General features: G+C 37.9%; 1 pseudogene; it reads left to right on the forward strand.

The window, feature by feature from the left end:
• The first annotated feature begins 1,431 nt into the window (after positions 1-1,431).
• On the forward strand, positions 1,432-15,624 carry LOC108695842 (annotated as a pseudogene).
• Positions 15,625-20,893: the final 5,269 nt, after the last annotated feature.

Below are 20,893 nucleotides of genomic sequence, written 5' to 3' on the forward strand. Positions count from 1 at the left end.
TATATATATATATATATATATATATATATATATATATATATTAAAGCCTTTAGAGTGCTCCCACAACCCCCCTGTTTTGATATTATATTTATTTATTTATTTATTTATATATATATATATATATATATATATATATATATATAATATATATATATTTAATGTGTCAATGGAGAGGCCGGCACTCTCGTCATTATGTATAAACTTGCCTGGGTGCAGTGTCCAAATTTAGTACATCTAACACACAAAAGGTCCGCACTCTCAGGACTTACTTGTAAATAAAAAATGGCCTTTCTCAAAGCAAAGAAAAATACATAATGAATGTCTTAAATACTAAAAGATGGTGGGAAGTGTAAATTGGCTGACCAATCAGACGACATCGAGTCATTAAATAGTTAAATACAATTATACATCTGTGCTTGCACAAAACTAAGACTATAGCTATTAAGACAATCCCAATTAAGTTAAAACCCCCTCTATTACGTTTTTAGAAGGATAAAAAGGATTAAAAACAATACTAAGTAACAATCACTTCCTATTAGGTGTTAATCTCAATTTAAACTTTCTACGTTACATAGTATCAAAAACATGTGTAGGTGAAAGATCTGAAATAACTTACCCTCGTATATGCAAATAATAATCGGTGTTAGATGTACTAAATTTGGACACTGCACCCAGGCACGTTTATACATAATGACAAGAGTGCTGGCTTCTCCATTGACTCTGTTTTGCTATTTGCTCAGCATGGCACCCGTGTTTTTTGATTCATTATACAATTTACTTCAAGGATGTCTATACTACGATTGGCGTTGCTAGCCAAAATTTGGACTTACGTTTGTATGCCCTCCTCAAGTCTTTAATGGTCTGATTGAGGCATGCACGGCCGACAACAGTGGCCGACCTACAGGACGCTATGATGCATGTGACCAGGCCCGGATTTGTGGAAAGGCCACCTAGGCCCGGGCCTAGGGCGGCAGGATTTTAGGGGGGCGGCATGATGCCCAACCACACCCACTTTGGTTCAAAAACACTGGGGATGCGCTGGAGATACAATATTTTTTTAAATTTCTCCATTGATGATGAAAATTTGCAAGAATAAAGGGGAGGGGACAGGGGCGCCGAACGGCAGTGGGCCTAGGGGCGCCCTCTATATAAATCCGGCCCTGCATGCGACTTGTAAGCTTCCCTCTATATTTTATTCGTGGCTACTCCCAGTGATGACGGCAGCAACAGTATGTGGAGTTAAGACCAGCGGCTCGGGTGCAGATGGCTGTATATTGCCCCACACATGAGTGGATACAACCCCAGAGATGTGGGATGTCTATTCTGTGTAAGTTTACTACTTTACGCTAACCTCTGATGGGGAGCTCAATGAAGGTCTGTTTACCGGTGCGCTGCTGGTCCTGTAGCGAGTGATCTTCCATTTGTCGCTATATGCCGGAACTTAATACTGAATATGCCGTGCAAGCCTATCACACAACGCTAACCTCTGATGGGGAGCCTATGGTAGATCTGCTTACCGGTGTGGCTTTGGTCCTGCAGCATGCGATCTTCTACCTGTCGCTACTTTCCAATACTTAACACGGCGTGTGGGTTCACTGCCCTGTGTGGGCCTCTGACGGCAGGTCCATCGGGGACCCGCTGGCCGGCGTGTCGCTAGCCCTGCAGTTGGTGTTCTGGGAGAGGTCGGTGTTCCGTTGCCCTTTGCAGTGTTTGCTTTATCCGCTGGCCTTTTGGAGTTCCTTAGTCAGCGGGCCTTGAACTGCTTTCCTGGAGCTTCTAATCTTGGTCGTAATTTTTTACTATTTGTTTCTTATTTTTGTAGACTGTATTTTTTTGATTTTTTGATTTTTTAGCTTAGCATAATGGGGTTTATTTTTTATTAATTGATTATTCAGGGTTAATATACACTAGTTAGGTTACATATAATATTGGATGAATACTTACATATTGATAATATGAGTCCATCACATGATGTTATTAATAACACTGGGTTTAATAACTTGTATAGTTATTTGGGACTAAAGCACATGTTGGTTTGTTTTAATACACATAAGTGGATTTGCCCCGTAGCATGCAGTGTCATTAGGCAACATTTTATCCCAGCACTCATAGGTTTATATTAACCCATTGCTCACTGTTACAAATGGGGGTTAACACTGTAGTAGTTTTTACATCTATGGATACGGACCCTGACCTGTGAATTACATAATAGTTTACTTGATGTGTTATAGATCCGATTATTATTTGCATATACGAGGGTAAGTTATTTCAGATCTTTCACCTACTCATGTTTTTGATACTATGTAACGTAGAAAGTTTAAATTGAGATTAACACCTAATAGGAAGTGATTGTTACTTAGTATTGTTTTTAATCCTTTTTATCCTTCTAAAAACGTAATAGAGGGGGTTTTAACTTAATTGGGATTGTCTTAATAGCTATAGTCTTAGTTTTGTGCAAGCACAGATGTATAATTGTAACTATTTAATGACTCGATGTCATCTATGATTGGTCAGCCAATTTACACTTCCCGCCATCTTTTAGTATTTAAGACATTCATTATGTATTTTTCTTTGCTTTGAGAAAGGCCTCGGAGAGGCCGAAACGTTAGTCTTTTAATAAAACGTTTTTTATTTACAAGTAAGTCCTGAGAGTGCGGACCTTTTGTGTGTTTATATATATATATATATATATATATATATATATATATATATATATATACACACATACACACACAATTCATTTTGGACACTGGAAAAAACATACAATACACTCCAAAAGGATAAAAAAAGGAGGACATACTTGAAAACCGGGAAAATTTATGAGGAAGTCTAGGAAGGGTTAAAATAGCTCAGGAGAAAGGAGGCAGTAAGTAGTTAATGAAAAAAGAAGTATTGCAGGCAGGAAAGGAGCGCAGTGTGTGTGAGGTGGATAGCAGAGGGAACTCACAGCTCCTTTACCTCATCTAGTAACCAGTAAAACTAACTAGGAAGGCAGCAAGGAGAGAAAGCTCCCCCCTCCAAAGGAATGCAGAGAACAAACTTACAGAACGGCAGGAGCTTTGATAGTGTCTGTGGGAGGAGGGGCTGCTAGTGCAGCTGTAGAGCAGGACGTAGGAAAGTGAAAGTAATTGCTTCCCTGCAAACCATGTGACCTCTCTCCTCCAGACATCACACGCATGGGCAGAGAGGGGAGGGGGAGTGTGTAATGAGCAGAAATGGAAGCCCCCATGACAAAATACAAACTAAAATAACTTATGCATGGATTTGTGGATTAACATTTTATTTGCCAGACAGTGTTTATGGGTGTGTGTTTTTTATAAAAATGCAAAAAAAAAATGACGACAGATTCCCTTTAAGGAAGACTGGAAAAAGGTGAGAGATCATCTCTAAAAAAAGAAGCCTGTATGAAGAAAGCCTGGAAGAGAAGGTTGGGACATATGAACAATGTGACAATCTCTAGCCATTGCTGCTGTGCTGGAAGAGGCTGTGGAAGAAGCCTGGGCATTATTTATCTATTCTCAGAATATTTTCAAGCAACTAAGGCTGGGGCTGCAACTTTGATTGCTTTTGTTTAAAGGAGAAGGAAAGGCAAAAATCATGCACTACCTCCCTCTAAAGTACTTACATTGATGACCTTAATCACTATATTTTCTGCTCAGCAATCCGAATACAAAAGCATAAAATCGTGTTTGATGTTCTGCTCTGCTTCAGAACAACACGGTGGCCATCTTGTTTATGGATTAGAGGCTTCCTTCACCTCTCTGCACATGTGTGGGAAAAAAACTTCCCCTCAACCCAGGAGCACGTCACACATGACTTGGGCTCAGTTCCAGGCAGAAAGGCAGCGAGTGCGCACAATATAATAGGCGTGCTGCCTACTGTAAATGCTGATTTAAAAAATGTCCCCTCGCTGCGCACCGCAAGCGCTCAAAGTTGCCATGTAGCTGTTACCTTCAATAATAAAAAAACAAACGATCATGCGTCTCCATGGATACAAGGCACTGCCGCGCTGATTGGTTGAGGGAGTGTCTCCAGGCGTCAATGATGACACGCGCATAGCTGATTTGCATGCTCAGCCTCTGAAGTCTGCGCAACAGAATAGAATTTGGCCCAACGCGACTCAAGGCTGCCTCGGGCAGCAGAGAGGAAGCTGCCTGCAAATTCTGTGACGTCACTGGAGCCCTACGCTTCATTCTAATCAGATAGCAGTTCCTGCTACTAGACACCAGGGAGACAGCATTTACTATGTTCTGTAAGTAATTAGTATACCAGCCTTGTGATAGAACTTTACTTAGGAATAAGCTTTCCTTCTCCTTTAATGCTTTTACAAATTGTTCCAGATATGAATCTTAGTAGAGGGAAAGGGAGCATGTTACTTTTTTATGGTATATTAATCCTCTGCCTCATCGTGAGCTCCTCTGGTGAGTTATACGTATGACTTTGTTTCCATGTTGTAATGGTACAGGATTTCAATTCACAGTAATTTCTGATAGTAACTTTTTCACAGGCAGAGATTATCAGTACGGCACCTCCAATCATGTTCATCATTCACATGAATCACTAATGGAACTACAATATATCTGTATAAGGATGAATAACCATGACCACTGCCTGCTATACAGATATAACAAAGGCTGATGGGTGGGGGGTGATGTAGGCATGTTCAAAATGAAATACAGGCATATTGTTTAAATCAGGTGACAGGGCCAGAGTTAGAAAAGAAGGAGGCAAAGCAAGGCTTGTCTGATGAGAGGGAGATTATATACTGTAAATCATTCAGAGTTTGTAAAGGTTTTTGCTTTGGCCATACATTGTACTCTCTTTCCATATACACACTGGGGCAGATTAACTAAAGGGCGAAGTGGCTGTCGCTAGTGAAAATTTGCCAAAATAACAATTCGCAGGGACATTGCCAATTTACTAAAAGGCATATAGGACTAGTCGCTAGCGAAAGAGCTCAGCACTAAGGGGCAGATTTACTAAGCTCGACTGAATAATTTGAATGGAAAAATATTCGAATTTTGAAGTATTTTTTTGGGTACTTTGACCATCGAATTGGGCAAATTCTATCGAATTTGATCAAAACGAATGATTCGAACGATTCGAAGTAAAAATCGATCGACTATTTGACCATTCGATAATCAAAGTATTGTCTCTTTAAAAAATACTTTGACTTCCTACTTCGTGACTTTAAACCTACCGAGGTGCAATGTTAGCCTATGGGGACCTTCCCCAGCACTTTTCTAAGTTTTTTTTTGATCGAATAAAAATCCTTAGATCGGTTGCTTATAATCGTTGGAATCGTTCTATCCAACTATTTTTATTCGATCTTCGATCAAAGCTTTTGTGCTAAAATCCTTCGAATTCGAAAATCGAACCTTGATAAATCTGCCCCTAACTGTTTTGCATCTTTTGGCAGGCGAATTTTCGCAAACTCATCAAAATGCGAAGTTTCCATCACCCTTTTCGCCAGAGTCTGTTTCACCGGGTTATACCTGGCGAATTTATAAGATGTAGCTCTGTCCTCATTAATCATATGCCAGTGACATTATATTCTGTATGGAGGAAAAAGTCATAAAAAAAAGACAAAACGCTGACGTTTTTATATATTTTAATGTGGCATTATTTTTAAAATTTGTAACTGTTAAATATATTTTTTTAACCATTTGAAGCTCATGCCACATTTGTTTTAGGGTGGGCTAATGTCTAGTACAATAGAGGGTGCTTTTTTTATTTTGCTTCCTTGGACATTTTTAATAATAAGTGGCCTCTTCAAGCATTTTAACCAAAGTCTCTAATAGAGACATATATATGACCTATATGTACCCGCCCTATTTAAATTGACATAAGTGTAAGTGTGTTAACGAAGTTTCGATAGGAACAAAGTAACACTAGCAAAAATGTGCTCAGAAATGCCCTCACTGACAAAACTTCGCCATCGTTCATCTGTGAGGCGTAACATTGCATTTCGATAAATAAGCGTATTCGCTGCGAATTAACGTTAGTAAAGTTGTACGAAGTGTGGCAGAGCCTTCCGAGGCCCTGTAGTAAATTTGCCCCATTGTGTTAGTGGCCCTCACAGCATCATATAGGATAACGGCAGAAATTGTGTCAGATCTCCCCCTGATATGTGTGGTTTTCTTCTACTTCAAGAGAACAGGAGCAGTAATTCCTTCAAGTCAGCCTCATTGCAGCTATATGATCAATTGTTCAAAGGGTACCAGAAGGACATAAGGCCAGTGAAGAACTGGGCAGATCCCACAATCGTGGCCATAGATATTACAATATATGCAATCTTAAATGTGGTAAGATATTTTCTCTTTCCTTGGCTGTTGTTGCTTGCATTTAGCATTCTTGTTTTCTGTTTCTGTGATTGCATCATAGTAAAACATTATTACATCACTGCTAGGATCATGGCCTTGGGTTATGCAATAAAAGACACAAAAAGAGGCTGATTTATTATCAATAAATGGTCAGAAGAGGGTGAATCAATATCAGAAAAGGTGAATTCTTTAACTTCCTTGAGTTTGTTGCACTGCTCATTCCAAAAACATAAAAAGCTTTCCACTTCAAACCTGGGGAGCTTTTCATTTCAAAAAGGAAAAAAATTCTGGACAAGGAAAAAACCAGCTGATGCAAGAAAACAGTGAGCACATTTCATGAAACATTATTTTTTTTAAACAACCCCTACCATTAGGATGTATTTTATAAACATAATAGCTCCACTAAAGTAGCAATGGTACTTGGTATAATTGTGTTCCGCCTACTGCATTTTTTTTTGGTAGCCTTAGGGGGAAATTTACTAAAGGGCAAAGTGGCTAACGCTGGCGAAAATTCATTTCGGCAATTCACAGATTTACTAATGGTAGCTGGTGTAATTTCACCAAGGAGATAGACTCTGGCGCAACTTCGCATTCTTAACGCCAGGCGAATTTTCAGTCGGGGCGAAAGAGCGTTACTACGCAAATTCACTACCTTTTTGTTTTTACTGAACGTTGGCTCTATCGTCAGACTTGCCTTCGCCACCTCAGACCAGGTGAAGTGCAAGTGAAGATAGGAGTTCCTCAAAAAAAAGTTGAAAATTTTTCTAAGTCCCAAAAAACGCTGGCGTTTTTTCCTATTTCAAAGGGTGATAGACTGAAAAAGATCGTAAATTTCTTTTTGGGGTTCCCTCCTTCCCCCCTAAATTTGCTAACATATGGCACCTAAACTATACTGTGGGCACATGTGTATGGCATTATAAGAACTTTATATAATTTTATTAAGGTTCCCTGGCCTTGTGTAGTGTAATGTATTTGATGCAGCATATACAGCCATTATACTTTAACTCCACACCGTATGCTAACTAGTCAACGCTAGCGTAACTTCGAACTGCTGAGCGTAATTTCGCTGGCGTAATTTCGCCAGCATTCGGTACCCTGTGCGCAACTTCGGATCTTCGTGAATTAGCGTTGTCCAGGCAAATTTACGCCTGGAGAACTGTTGCAATGTGAGCGAAGCCAGCGATGCCGAATTTTTGCCGGTTAGTGAATTTGCCCCTTAATGTGCACCGATAAATATCTAAAATCTCCCTGTATTAAATTTGCCTGAAAGTACAAGTTTAGGATATTCTCATACAGAAAAATGGACAAGTGAAATTCAAGTATTTTTTTGAGTAATCGGGGGGACATTAATGCTTATCCTAGTTTGGGTGAGATTTGGGGTGAACACTTATTTATTGCCCTGGGAGAAACATATCAAGGTACAAAGAATTTCACTGGCACTCAGGTCAAATCCAAGCAGGGACAAGCCCTTGCTACTATTTGCGAAGGTGCAACGTTTCAGGGTAAGCCTCTTTGTCAAGCATATTAAGGGACAGTTTAGGGGCAAAAAGTAATTTGAATTTTCGAGTGTCAAAATTCCCACATTCGAATACAATGTATATTTGAATGTGATATTTATCACACCTCAACCATGGAAACAGTGCTAATTCGAATATTTGCCACCTGCTGAGTTCATGTACAAGTCAATGGCAGAGGTCCGTTGAGCCATTTGGAGATGTTAATAGCTGTAAGACATGCCGGGAGATTCTCTGGCGTCCTTATCTTCAGGCATATCCAGCTCTGTTGTCATGCGTCTTGAAGTGATGCTGCCATCGGTTTGCCTGGCACTTGCCGCTGAGCGTCATGATACTCATGCTTTGACGCCAAGCATCATGACGTCATATTTTGCCACAGAATTTAATTTTTGGCGCCAAATTCCTTTTAAAAAGCCTATCCTCCATTTTGACATTGCCCAAGATGGCTTCTGTTTACAGATCCTGCCGAGGCGTTTTTCTGCTGTTTTGAATTCCTGTTTTTTTGACTCCTGCCTGTTTTTTGACTTCGGTTCTTGCCACCTGCCTTGATCCTTTTGCTGTTCTTTGACTACGATTTGCCTTAAACTTGCCGGTACCTAGTTTCTGGACTTGTTATTAATTTACGCACTAACTTGTTGGTTCCGCAGCGAAAGCCCAGGGACCAAAAAGGGCGTAGTGAACACCAGAATCCACAGGGGTGCCCTGTGCATCTGAGTGTACCCACTGCTTCTAAGGTTCCTAATAGACGAGTATGTTACAATAGCCTTCCTGAAATTCAAGTTTTTTTTTGAGAAAAAAAGTTGATTCGTACAAATCAAATACGATTCAAATTTTCAGGTCGGAACCATTCGATCGAACATTATACATTCACATTTTTCTTAGATAACCTCCCAGTCGAATTGTGAATGTATTCGAATTAAAAAAAATTCACATGAATTCAAAATCTTTGATAAATGGGCCTCCCCGTGTCTTGATATTTTGATAAATATGAGAATAATAATGAATGGATTAAATGGTACCTTAATATTTTATCTTTCCATAAAACTTTAACTCCCTTTGTTTTAGTCATATTTTTCCCAGGAGAAAAGAATCAGTTATTGGCAACCTACATATGGTATCGTCAGGTTGGTATGGAATCTGAATTTTCAGCAAAGTCCCGTTCTGGTGACCTTAGACGGATCACTTTTTCTGCTTTTGATTCAGTCACTGGGAAATGACTTCCATAAGGCTAAACACACTGAAGGGAAACACATAATAATACAAATCGCTGCTATTCAATAGAATGTAAAAATGTACTTTAAAGCTGTAAGGTGTTTAATCATAACAAGACATTTTTCAATGCACAGAAGTAGTTAGATGTATGCTGTACTATTTAAAGAAATATAAGAAAGAATAGAAATTTACTAACTGTATGTCTCTTGTATTTTACAAAAAATCCTGCATATTTATTGTCATTCTCTGTAGAGCTGGACTGATGAGCATTTGATGTGGAATCCAGAAATGTTTGGCAACATAAAGAGAATTGCCATTCCAACTAACCGCATCTGGGTCCCAGATATACTTATTCAAGAGCTGTGAGTATCAATAGTGAACTTGCTCAAGACTATTGCACTAAACTCATGGTTACAAACTTACCCCTGTCAGTGTTATATTTACAGAATAAGGGTTGAATTGTATAAATGGATCATGATAATTCCACCAAGGAACAATATGCCCTATACACCTCCCACAAGACAAAAAGCGACACATCTTTCCTCGCCCCTCTCTCTTTTGCTGCTGTTCAATCCATGGTCAATAAGTATTTTTTTGTTATCCATCATGCTTTCTTTTCCACCGTTTTCTTTATACATTTTTTAATTTCTGTTGCCAAAACAATGGGCCTACTGTACTAGCCTCTCAATATATTTCTACCAAAAACTGCAGTGGAATTAGCTGGTCTATCTAATGCACAAACGTTTTTGTTTGTATGTATATTCAAGTTTCCCTTTGCACCTGTTATTCTGGTTGCACCTATTTTATTAAAACTCACTTCACCATAACATGGCCTCTGGTCTCAGTTAAAATGTTTATGGCTATACACCTGGTTACCCAGCCTTTAGGCTCCAAACCACAAGTCTCTCCACAGCGGCCCTACGTAGAGGTTGTGACACTAATAAAGTGGAAAATAAATGTGAATACATATTTCTGTTTACCATATTTTACCTCTCGCCTTGGGTCTGTTCATTAGCACATGTAAAGTATCATATATGCATGCCCATGGTTGTGCAAACTGGAATAGACCTCCAGTTTAGTGATGATCGATTTTTTTTCGCCAGCTATGGATTAACGGCGAAATTCCACATTTCACCATTTGCAATTTTTTTCTTGAAACTGTGTCAAAAAAATGTTGGTGTAAAAAAATTGACGCCAATCGAATGCGTTTTGTGAATTTTTCGAAACAGATTCGCTCGCCACTAATCCAGTTTATTCAAATCCCTCTGAAAATTGGAACAATGGAACAAAACCAGCAAAAACACAGATAGTACTTACAATGCCCACCTCTCTCAGTGGTGCAGTTTTCTCCTGATAGGAGCACCAGTCAGGGGGGTCAGGTAAGTAAATAGAATCATTTGGGGGTGTTAAAATTTTTGGCACCCCCTTTTTTCTTCAAACAGTCTCAATGCTAAAATTTCTGTGAAATCATAAAGATTTTTCCTTTGATCCATCTTGTTATTAACACAGTGACCTGTACTGAAATAAAATACTTTAAATTGAGCACAGACTCAATCACTCTGCTAAGGCTGGGAGGCATATTTATCAAAGAGTGAAACCAGAGCTTGCCACAGTTCACCAAAGTGAATTTCCACCACTCTATATTCATTTCTGTGGGGTTTTTAAATGTTCATGAAGAGGTGAATTCTAAGTTCCATCTATTTATTGATAAATATGCTTCAAATGCCATAGAAATTAATATAGAACAGTGAAATTCCATTCTTATGAGCTGGAATGAGCTTGTGATTCATGCTTTGATAAATATATCTGTTGCTGTCAATAAACTGTGAATAGACATAAATTTAATTCAGGACATTGCTCTTCATATATCATACTTGCTTATTCCCACATTCATCTGGTCCAAAGTATGGTCCTTTATATTGCTTCTATGTGGCAAAATGTCTGTATGCATTGAAATTTACATTTTATTTTTTCCTACCCGCTGTATTTACCCACTATGAAGCACATAATGGATGAGCTGTGTATGTTTTCTTTATGAAACACATAATGGATTATTTATTAAGGATCAAGTAGTGTTTTCCATGAAAGTTTTCAAGTTTATTTTTTTGGTTAAAAAAAACCTCTACATTTTCGAGATTTATTATACCCCGACCCTGGAAATAGCGTGAATCTGAAAATACATCTAAAACCTGTTGAGGTCATGTAGTCAATGGCAGAGGTCCCTTGAACCATTTAAAGATGTTAATAGCCTTTGTGATGTTTATTTTCAGAGGGTTTTGACAGAAAACACAATCAATTTGAATTTTTCCTTGCTGAAAACTGGATTAATTTGGTTTTTGTTAACCCCGAGCTCTCTGATTCAAGTTTTTTCTTAAATTAGAAACCATTCGAGTTCATTCGAGGTATAAAAAACTCTAAAATTTGACCTTTGATAAATAACCCCCATAATGTAAGCTCATGTTTTCAACATACTTTTATTTTAATTTTTAATGAGCTGTGTAGGTTTTCTTTATGAGACAAACAATGTAAGCTTATGTTTTAGACATTTTTTGTTTTGATTGTATTTTTATTGCATATTCCTTTTAAAGGAAATACATAATATTTAGCTATATTTATGAAACACTGTATGTATTCAAGTCACTAAATTATTCCTTTCATCCTCAGTGTGGACACAGGAAAAGCCCCAGATACTCCTTTTGTCTATCTTACCCATGTTGGTACAATATTAAATCTGAAACCCATACAAGTGGTGACAGTCTGCAATCTTGAAATATACTATTTCCCTGTTGATGTGCAGGAATGTGTACTCACGTTTATCAGCTGGCTTCTCACAGGTATGCTTACATATAACAGAATTCAAACATGAAAAATAAATACTGTAATATTCATAAAAAACGTTGTTACAAAAGTAGAAGTTGCCATAAAATGCTTCTGCCGTAGTGATGTGCGGGTCGGGATTTCCCTGACCCGCACCGGACTCTAACCCGCCCTTCCTTTGCCCGTGCCCACCCGCATCCGACTTTCGTGTTGCTTTTATAGACCCATGCTAACCCGCCCGCCAATGACGGGGTGAGCATGTGCAAAGATGAACCCGGAAGTCGGAAGCCGACATTTGATGGTGGCGGGCGGGGAGAGCAGGAGAAGGGCTCAACCTGCACCCACCCGTCACCTGCAAAGAAGAGTGCAAGGTCGGCCCGAACCAGCGGGTATGGTGCAGGCCCGCACATCACTATTCGGCCAGACTTACATGACTAGATTTGCTTCTGCTAGCTGCTCCCAAATATCCGGCTTTAGTTGCAGTTGTTTCTTTTCTTTTCAAAGACTATTACAGGTGCATACAGATGTGTTAGCGCTATTTTAGGCATGGTTTTGTGTTTTCTACACTTTGCAGTTGAGCTGTACTGAAAGCTTATATTGTGTGACATCAAGGCCTCCCCTAGTGAGACAAATAAAGTATACAGACAGATTGCTAGACCATATACCAGGCATCACTGTTTCTAAGAAAGCAAAAAGTTTACCCGCAACCGACCATAACCCGCCACTCTCTACTTAAACCCTACCCACCTGTTGAATTGTCTCTAAGCACCAAATTCATCCATTTGTGACATCACTGAAGGGTGCAGGGCAAAGCCGCAATATAAATATTGACATCCAGAGGCAGAAGCTGGGCATAGTTGCAGGACAGGCAAAATTTGGCCTGCACCCACCCATGACCCGCCTAAGATGGGCAAACCCACCTGACCCTTTTCATCTTAAAATACTGAAATCCAGAAAGGTAGAGTGAAAATGTTTTGTCTTATTTATATTTCCCCATAAGAATTTTTTTCCATAAAGATATCCTATACACAGTCAATTGATAACAAAATTGTGTTTACCCTTATTTATATAAATGCTTCATAATGCAACTAAGAGTCTTAACCAATGCCTATTTTCCTTGCAGCTCGGGATGTGGATATAACACTAGAGAGATCTGCAGAGGAAGTGAAAAAGGATAGAAGAGTCTTTATAAATAATGGAGAATGGGAGCTTCTTCATGTATTGACAAAACATATTTTGTTTCAGGGTCAATATGATCAATATGAAGAGGAATCTTTTACTGTAAGTTTAATATGACGTAAGATATTGTATTCTATTAAATTAATCAACCGTTAGTCAAAACACCAAATAAGAAATGCTAAATTCAAAAACAGACTAATGATTAAAACAGGCCAGGCTTAACCCAGTTAATCAACTAATAATAAATACCCTCACCTAAAATGAATGAATGAAAAGAAAGCTAAATTTCATCATTCACTAGATCTTTATTTCAAAAACTCAAATTATGAAGGTGAATGACATATAACACAACTACTGAAAAATGAGTTTCACAATGTCCTTTGGATAAATCTTAGATGAATTTAGGGCCATGAAGTAATATGTGATGTATATGGAATCATAGGTCCACAAATAAATATGCCAATGAAAATCAATGAATATGAGGTAAATGGGTAATGGTGATAATACCTGTAGTAGACAATGAGAGATGCATATGACCAAATGTACGTTTCCAATTTTCTTTTACATTATTTGTAGTGATAGGCGAATTTCTCCTGTTTCACCAAAAAATATGTGAATTTCCCGCGAAATTAGAAAAATTTGCGAAACACGAATTTTGGGCGCCGGCGTCAAAATATTTTTAATGCCGGCAACAATTTCCGACGCTGGTGACAATTCTGACGCCCATTAAAGTCAAGCGCCGAAACGCGGAAATTCACTGCAAAGTCACACCTAGCTAATAAATTCGCCCATCACTAATTATTTGTGAAATTTTTTTAACTAACTCAGCTCATCAGCTCTTCAGTTTGGAATTTTAGCAGCTATTGAATGGTTAGGGTCAAAGTTACTGTAGCAACTAGGCAGTGATTTGAATGAGAGACTGGAAAACGAGTAGGAGAGGAAGTAATGAAAAGTAACAATAATAATAAAATTGTAGCTGTACATTTTTTTGGCATCCAGGGCCAATGTTTGCAGCCAGTGACCTGACAACCAGATATCATTTTAAATTGCACATTGGAAACAGAAGGGGAAGGCAAAATATTTAAAAACTATAAAAAAAAGAATACCAACTGAAAGGTTGCAAAGAATAAGCCATACTAAAACTCAGCTTAAAGGTGAACTACTGTTGCCACGTGTATTCTCTTTCCATAAAGACTGTGATACACACTTTATTTGTAGCAGCCTTGGCACAATAAATATTATTAAACACAGTACATTATTGTGTCCCGTATACTCACTTACATTTACTGCCTGATTTTCAGCCACTTTGTTTAATTAATTATGTATCTAGTTATTTTATTTGGATTAATACTCTGATTTCCTATTGATTATAGTATGGGTATTTTATTGATGATTTAGTTTCTTCACATAAATGCACATATTTCATTTCAGTTAATTCACCTGCTAATTGACTTGAGTGTATCTTTAACAGAATAGTTTTGGGTGCTTAGAATTAAGATATTAGGAGTATTTAGGTTGCACGGGAAGGGTGCAAAGTGTCAAATACACACACAAGCCTTTGTGCGTGGGTCATGTTCATTGCTCTCCAGAATGCAGCACGACCTTTGTATTCCTAAAGAATCCCTAGTCTTGAGCTACACAGTACAAGTTGCTGCATCCATGTAGAGAAGAAGACCAAGATATCTGTAACTTTTTGCACTGGGTGGGATTGCCTAAACTGTGTTAAATAACTCTTGCTTATTCAATAGAAACTCATTATGAATTAGTTTGAGAAGCATATTGTTTTACACCTCTGAAACACTCCTGAGAACCCCCCTATTTATAACATGGTTATATACGTTTCATTCCAAAGCCAAATAAAATGCTATATGAGGACTGTTCCTCAGTTGATGCATTTTACTGTAGGTATTGATCCGACGTGTCCCTTCCTTAATTTGTTTGTGTAGCCTATTGCTCTGGGGATTATCCTCAGATTTCTCTATTGATAAAGCATTTACACACATTACTTAAGTTATTACAAATCAAAATGCAGTATCAAAACTGCTGCTCATTTAATGCATTCTACTGTAGGTGGTGATCAGAAGAAGACCTCTTTTTTATGTAGTGAACCTGATTGTGCCTAGTGCATTTCTCATGGCTCTAGATGTCCTTGGATTTTATCAACCACCAGAGAGTGGAGAAAGAATTTCTTTCAAGATCACCCTGCTTTTGGGTCTTTCTTATTATTGTATCCGATAATTTACCTGTGACATCCACGGGAACACCACTGATTGGTAAGCACACATCTAACCTACTGTTAGTCTCTGTGCTAGCTAACTAGAATCAGAAATCGAACTTACTTTATTTTCTGTGTGCTAGAAATATATTTTATAGTCTGTATGGCTCTACAAATAAATAATAAGCAACATCTACAGCCTAAAGTTCCCAAGTGGATAGAGAGACTGGTCTTGGAGAAGATCACTGGCTTACTGTGCATCAGAAACCATAAGATGTTTAAACTATCAAAGAAAAGTAGTTCTTTTACATCACAAGAATTGGAGAAAACCAGCACAGGTGAGCAGTATTTGACATTTATATAAAAATCCAGACTAAGCATGTACAGGTATAGGATCGGTTTTCCGGAAACCCAGTTTACAGAATTACAGAAAGGCTGTTGCCCATAGACTCCGTTTTATCCAAATAATCCAAATTTTTAAAATAATTTCCTTTTTCTCTGTAATAATAAAACAGTAGCTTGTACTTGATTCCAACTAAGATATAATTAATCCTTATTGGAAGCAAAACCAGTTTATTGGGTTTATTGAGGGGCAGATTTACTAAGCTCGAGTGAAGGAAAATGAAAAAAAAATTCGAATTTTGAAGTATTTTTTTGGGTACTTCAACCATCGAATGGGTCAAATTCGATCGAATTGAATGATTCGAACGATTTGAAGTAAAAATCATTTGACTAAGTACTGTCTCTTTAAAAAATACATAGACTACATACTTCGCCACTTTAAACCTACCGAGGTTCAAAGTTAGCCGATAGGGACCTTCCCCAGCACTTTTCTGACCAAATAAAAATCCTTTGATCGATCGCTTAAAATCGTTTGAATCGTTCGATTTGAAGGATTTTATCGTTTTTTACTTTGATCGTTCTATCGAAGCATTTGCGTTAAATCCTTCAAATTTGATATTCGAATTCAAAGGATTTAACTTCGAGGGTCGAATTCGAGGGTTTATTAACCCTCGAGATTCGACCCTTGATAAATGTGCTCCTTAATGTTTACATGATTTTCTAGTAGACTAAAGGCATGAAGATCCAAATTACGGGAAGATCCATAATCCAGAAAACCCCCAGATCCCGAGCATTCTGTATAATAGGTCCCATACCTGTATTAGTAAAAGACTATCCAGGTTTATGAAACTTTAAAAGTGCAGTGTAATAGTAAAGGGGTTTTATCTATAAATGTCCATGATGTTCATTTTAATAATTCGTTAAGATTTGTGGGCAGCAACATGTAACATGGCCTTTATGGCATTGGTTTGACTATGCAATGTAGTAAGTACAGCAATTATAAGTATAATTAAAGGTACTGAGCAGTTCTATGACCACAAGGCCTTAGGTCCTGGAACTACAAGGTAACTACTAATATCCTCATATTCTATTTATCACATTTTTTAAAGAGGGATCTCCATTCAAAAACAGTTTTTTGCACAGTGAAAGACAATATAATCCTAAACAAATTTTCCAAAAATGTTTAATGGTTTAGTTGTTTGTAAATATAATTGCTATTGTATTTATATATATTTATATGTATTTGTTTACTCCTTTCTGTACTCCGGTCCTAATTCTTAAAAATAATGTAGCAGAAGTCAGTTCTCTTCCCGGATTATTAATCAGCTGGCTTTTGCTGCTTTGTTCCAAGAGTCAGAACCAGTATTGCAGAGAATATGACAGCCAGACAGATACTGCATTCCGTAGCAATTACATTTGCAAATGTAGAATTACATTTTTCCACGGTATCAATTTGCTCAAGGGCCAACTGGCTCTGACAATTTACAAAGAAACTCACAAAACTGGAATTAACATTTTTCCTACAATGTAATATAAAATAATAGCCATAAAGTCTATGAAATAGTTTTATACATCCTTTCATGACATTAGGAGGCCCATTTATGAAAGGTTGAATTTCAAATTCATGTGAATTTTTTAATTGGAATATACTCACAATTTGATATGGAGGTTATTTAAAGGAAACTATACTCCTCAAACAATGTAGGTCTTTATAAATATATTTATTGCATAAAACAGCTTATATGTAAAACCCAGCTTTATGTAAATAACCATTTTCATAATAATATACTTTTTTTAGTAGTATGTGCCATAGGGTAATCATAAATAAGAAAAATAAGGGCCGCCTCCTGGGAGCATATCATTCACGGTGCACACAAACAAACCAAACAAACTTCAAGACAGAATAGAGTGGATTCGACCAGACTGTTCAATCACTAAGACTCCGTCCAATGAAGCCAATATCAAATAGAACAAGAAAGTGATGAATTTCAGTCCAACGCAGTGGGTTGCTGCAAAATCAGTGCTTTATTCGACACAACATGTTTCGAGCTAGGCTCTTTGTCAAGTGTAATACAAAAAGGCACCACACAACCCTATATAGTTTAAACCACACCCATCATTAGTAGTAATCGGATGCAGGTTATTGCTGTTAGGTAATTATTCAGCCTGACCCCATTCGAAAAAAGTTATACAGACAATTTACAAAGTCCCATAATGTGTAGACAAGTTTCATATTAATCACAGCACGAAACATAACTGTGCATTTCCAAATCCATAACGTGGACAGTGAATCTGTAAATATGACATAATAAAAATTACTTTAAAACGCTTAAAAACAATTACCTGGGTACTGCTCTAGGAGCCTACCCTGAGCCAGCTACATTTAATCATAGGACATCAAACGATATCTCAATATCTGTAATAGAAACATTCTTACCCTTAAGTAGAGAATTTCACATTCATAATATTAGTCAATAAGTATCCATTTTATCTGGAAGGGAAAAGATCAAAAAATGTATCAAAAGGATAACTGAATATGTTACAAGGTATAAATAGTGTAAATTTCACAAGAAGCTGCTAATACTCCAGTGTTCATTTAAACCTTCTGGATGTAAGCTGTTCAATTTTTTAATCCACTTTGCTTCTTCTTGAAGTAGTAATTTAAGCATATTGCCCCCTCTTTGTGGTTTACAAATCACTTCTATCACTTGCCATTTGAGCTGTGATAAATTGTGTTTAAAAGAAGAGAAATGTCTTGAAATGGGCGTATCTGTTTGAGTCCCTACTTTAAAATTACGTATGTTGGATCTATGTTCTTTAATTCTCTCTTTAACTGGATGGGATGTTTGTCCTATATACACTAGTCCACACGGACATTTCAACAGATATACCACATTTGCACTTTCGCACGTAAGGCGCGCAAGTATGAGAGGGACGCGCAGGACTTCCTGCATAATAGAGTCTATACCTGGCAGGAAGAGAAAGGCATGCGGCGAAGCACGGGAGACAGACGTGACGCCCCCTACCGCCAGCAGCACTGGAACCGCTATCAACCAAGGAGGACACGCGACTCTTCATCTGATTCAATGGGAGGGTTCTCTTCCAGTTCAGACAGGAATATGGACGCACCCGCGGCACAGATGGAACGGCCTCGACAACTGAATTATGCGGGATCACAGCAGGCTCCTTCCACTTTTCCTTTTTTAGACCAGCGCACTCAAAAGAAAAATCCAAGGCTGCCTACGCCAAGAGAAGCATACCCGCAACGGAACAAGCAGAAGAGGTAACCGATTTAGTTATCAATATTTCCTCCCATGTTTTGTCCCCTGAAGAAAGATCGGTTTTAAACAGGGGGTTGGGATTTGTTCCAGCATACAACATGGACTTTTTGAACTGGGAGATTGACTTTAACAAACTGTTAAGGAAATTGAAGCTTAAAATTTGGTTTGAAAATAATGTAACTGATAACACTGATAATACTGTTGTAGAAACTTTAAAGAAAAAAAGTACGTTTGTCCCACCAGTGCAAAACACCACCTTGTCAGCGTTTGAAAAAGTAGTAATTGCTGAAGTTAAAAAAATTTGTGAGAAACCTAGTATGGCTAAATTGAATTTTAACCTTTCATTTAGTGAGAGACAGGCACTACAAAAATTACAATCTAATAATTCGCTTGTGATTAAAAACGCTGACAAGGGTGGTGGTATTGTACTTATGGATAAACAGATGTATATTGATGAAGCATATCGCCAATTATTGACACCGGGACATTACAAACCTATTGGGAAAGATCCAGTATTTGACATACAAAAGGAGATCATGTCTCTGGTGACTGATGCTTTTAACAGTGGGCTTATCACGTCAGACACCAAAGACTTTCTTTTGGTTGATCAGGCTTGTGTACCAGTCCTGTATCTCCTTCCCAAAGTACACAAAACCTTGATTAATCCCCCGGGGCGGCCTATCGTCTCTGGGATAGGCTCAGTTTTGGAGCCGTTATCAAAATACGTGGATTCATATTTGCAACCATTAGCGCAAAAAATTCCTTGCTGCTTAAAAGATACAAATGAGTTATTACAAAAATTGTCCACATTGGAGGTGTTAGACACTAATTGTACCTTATGCAGTATTGACATTGTCAGTTTATATACATCTATACCTCAAGATGAGGGAATTATGCATATTGAAGAGTGTCTTCTTGAAACAAATTTGACACACACCATGGTGTACTTTTTGATTGATTGTTTAACATTGATATTGAAACGCAATTATTTCAGATTTGAAGACAAATTTTACTGGCAAAGTCAAGGTACATCGATGGGGGCGGCGGTCGCTCCCTCATTTGCGAATTTATTCGTCCACAAGTTGGAAAAAATGTTTTTCCTTAATGCAGAATTTAAAGAGCATATTGCACTCTATCTCAGGTTTGTGGACGATATATTGATCATATGGAAGGGGGACATTACTGTTTTTCAGGACATGGTAAATAAGGCCAATACTAAACACCCTTCAGTTAAATTCACCTTAGAGATTTCGACCCATTCTCTTAACTTCCTTGATGTAAAACTAACCAGGGCATTATTGAGACTGCTTTGTACCAAAAAGTTACAGACCGTAACAGCCTACTCCACGCCTCTAGTTATCACAATCCTCGCTGCATTGCAGCGATTCCAAAAAGTCAGTTTTTGAGAGCAAGGCGGATTGCCTCGGATGATGCTAGATATTGGGAGGCGGCTGATACACTCATTAACAGATTTAAAGCTAAAGGGTATAAGTTATATAGCCTATATAAAATCGCAAATGAAGTAGGAGCCACATCTAGAAGTGAATTATTAGCCCACAAACCTGTACCAAAAAATAATAAGAGAATGACATTTGTCAGTAAATTTTCACGAGCAAGTGCCCAGATAGAAAATGTGATTAAAAAGTTTTGGCCCATGTTGCAGCATGATAAATCACTGAAACGTCATTGTAGTGAAATTCCAATGTTTTGCTATACTAGAGGAAAGACATTACGCGATAAATTGTGTCCAGCAGAACCTCGTAAACCCAACAAATTACAGTCCCTCTTTCAAGGACCACCAAAAAAGGGTACCTTCCCATGCCTTAGTTGCATATGCTGTTCATCTATCATTAAAGGGGAAGTTGTACACCACCCTATAAATGGTAAGGGATTAAAGCTTCATTCCTATGCTACGTGCGAAAGTGCAAACGTGGTATATCTGTTGAAATGTCCGTGTGGACTAGTGTATATAGGACAAACATCCCATCCAGTTAAAGAGAGAATTAAAGA

Source organism: Xenopus laevis, chromosome 7L (genome assembly GCF_017654675.1).
Source record: "Xenopus laevis strain J_2021 chromosome 7L, Xenopus_laevis_v10.1, whole genome shotgun sequence".
Lineage (NCBI taxonomy): Eukaryota > Metazoa > Chordata > Amphibia > Anura > Pipidae > Xenopus > Xenopus laevis.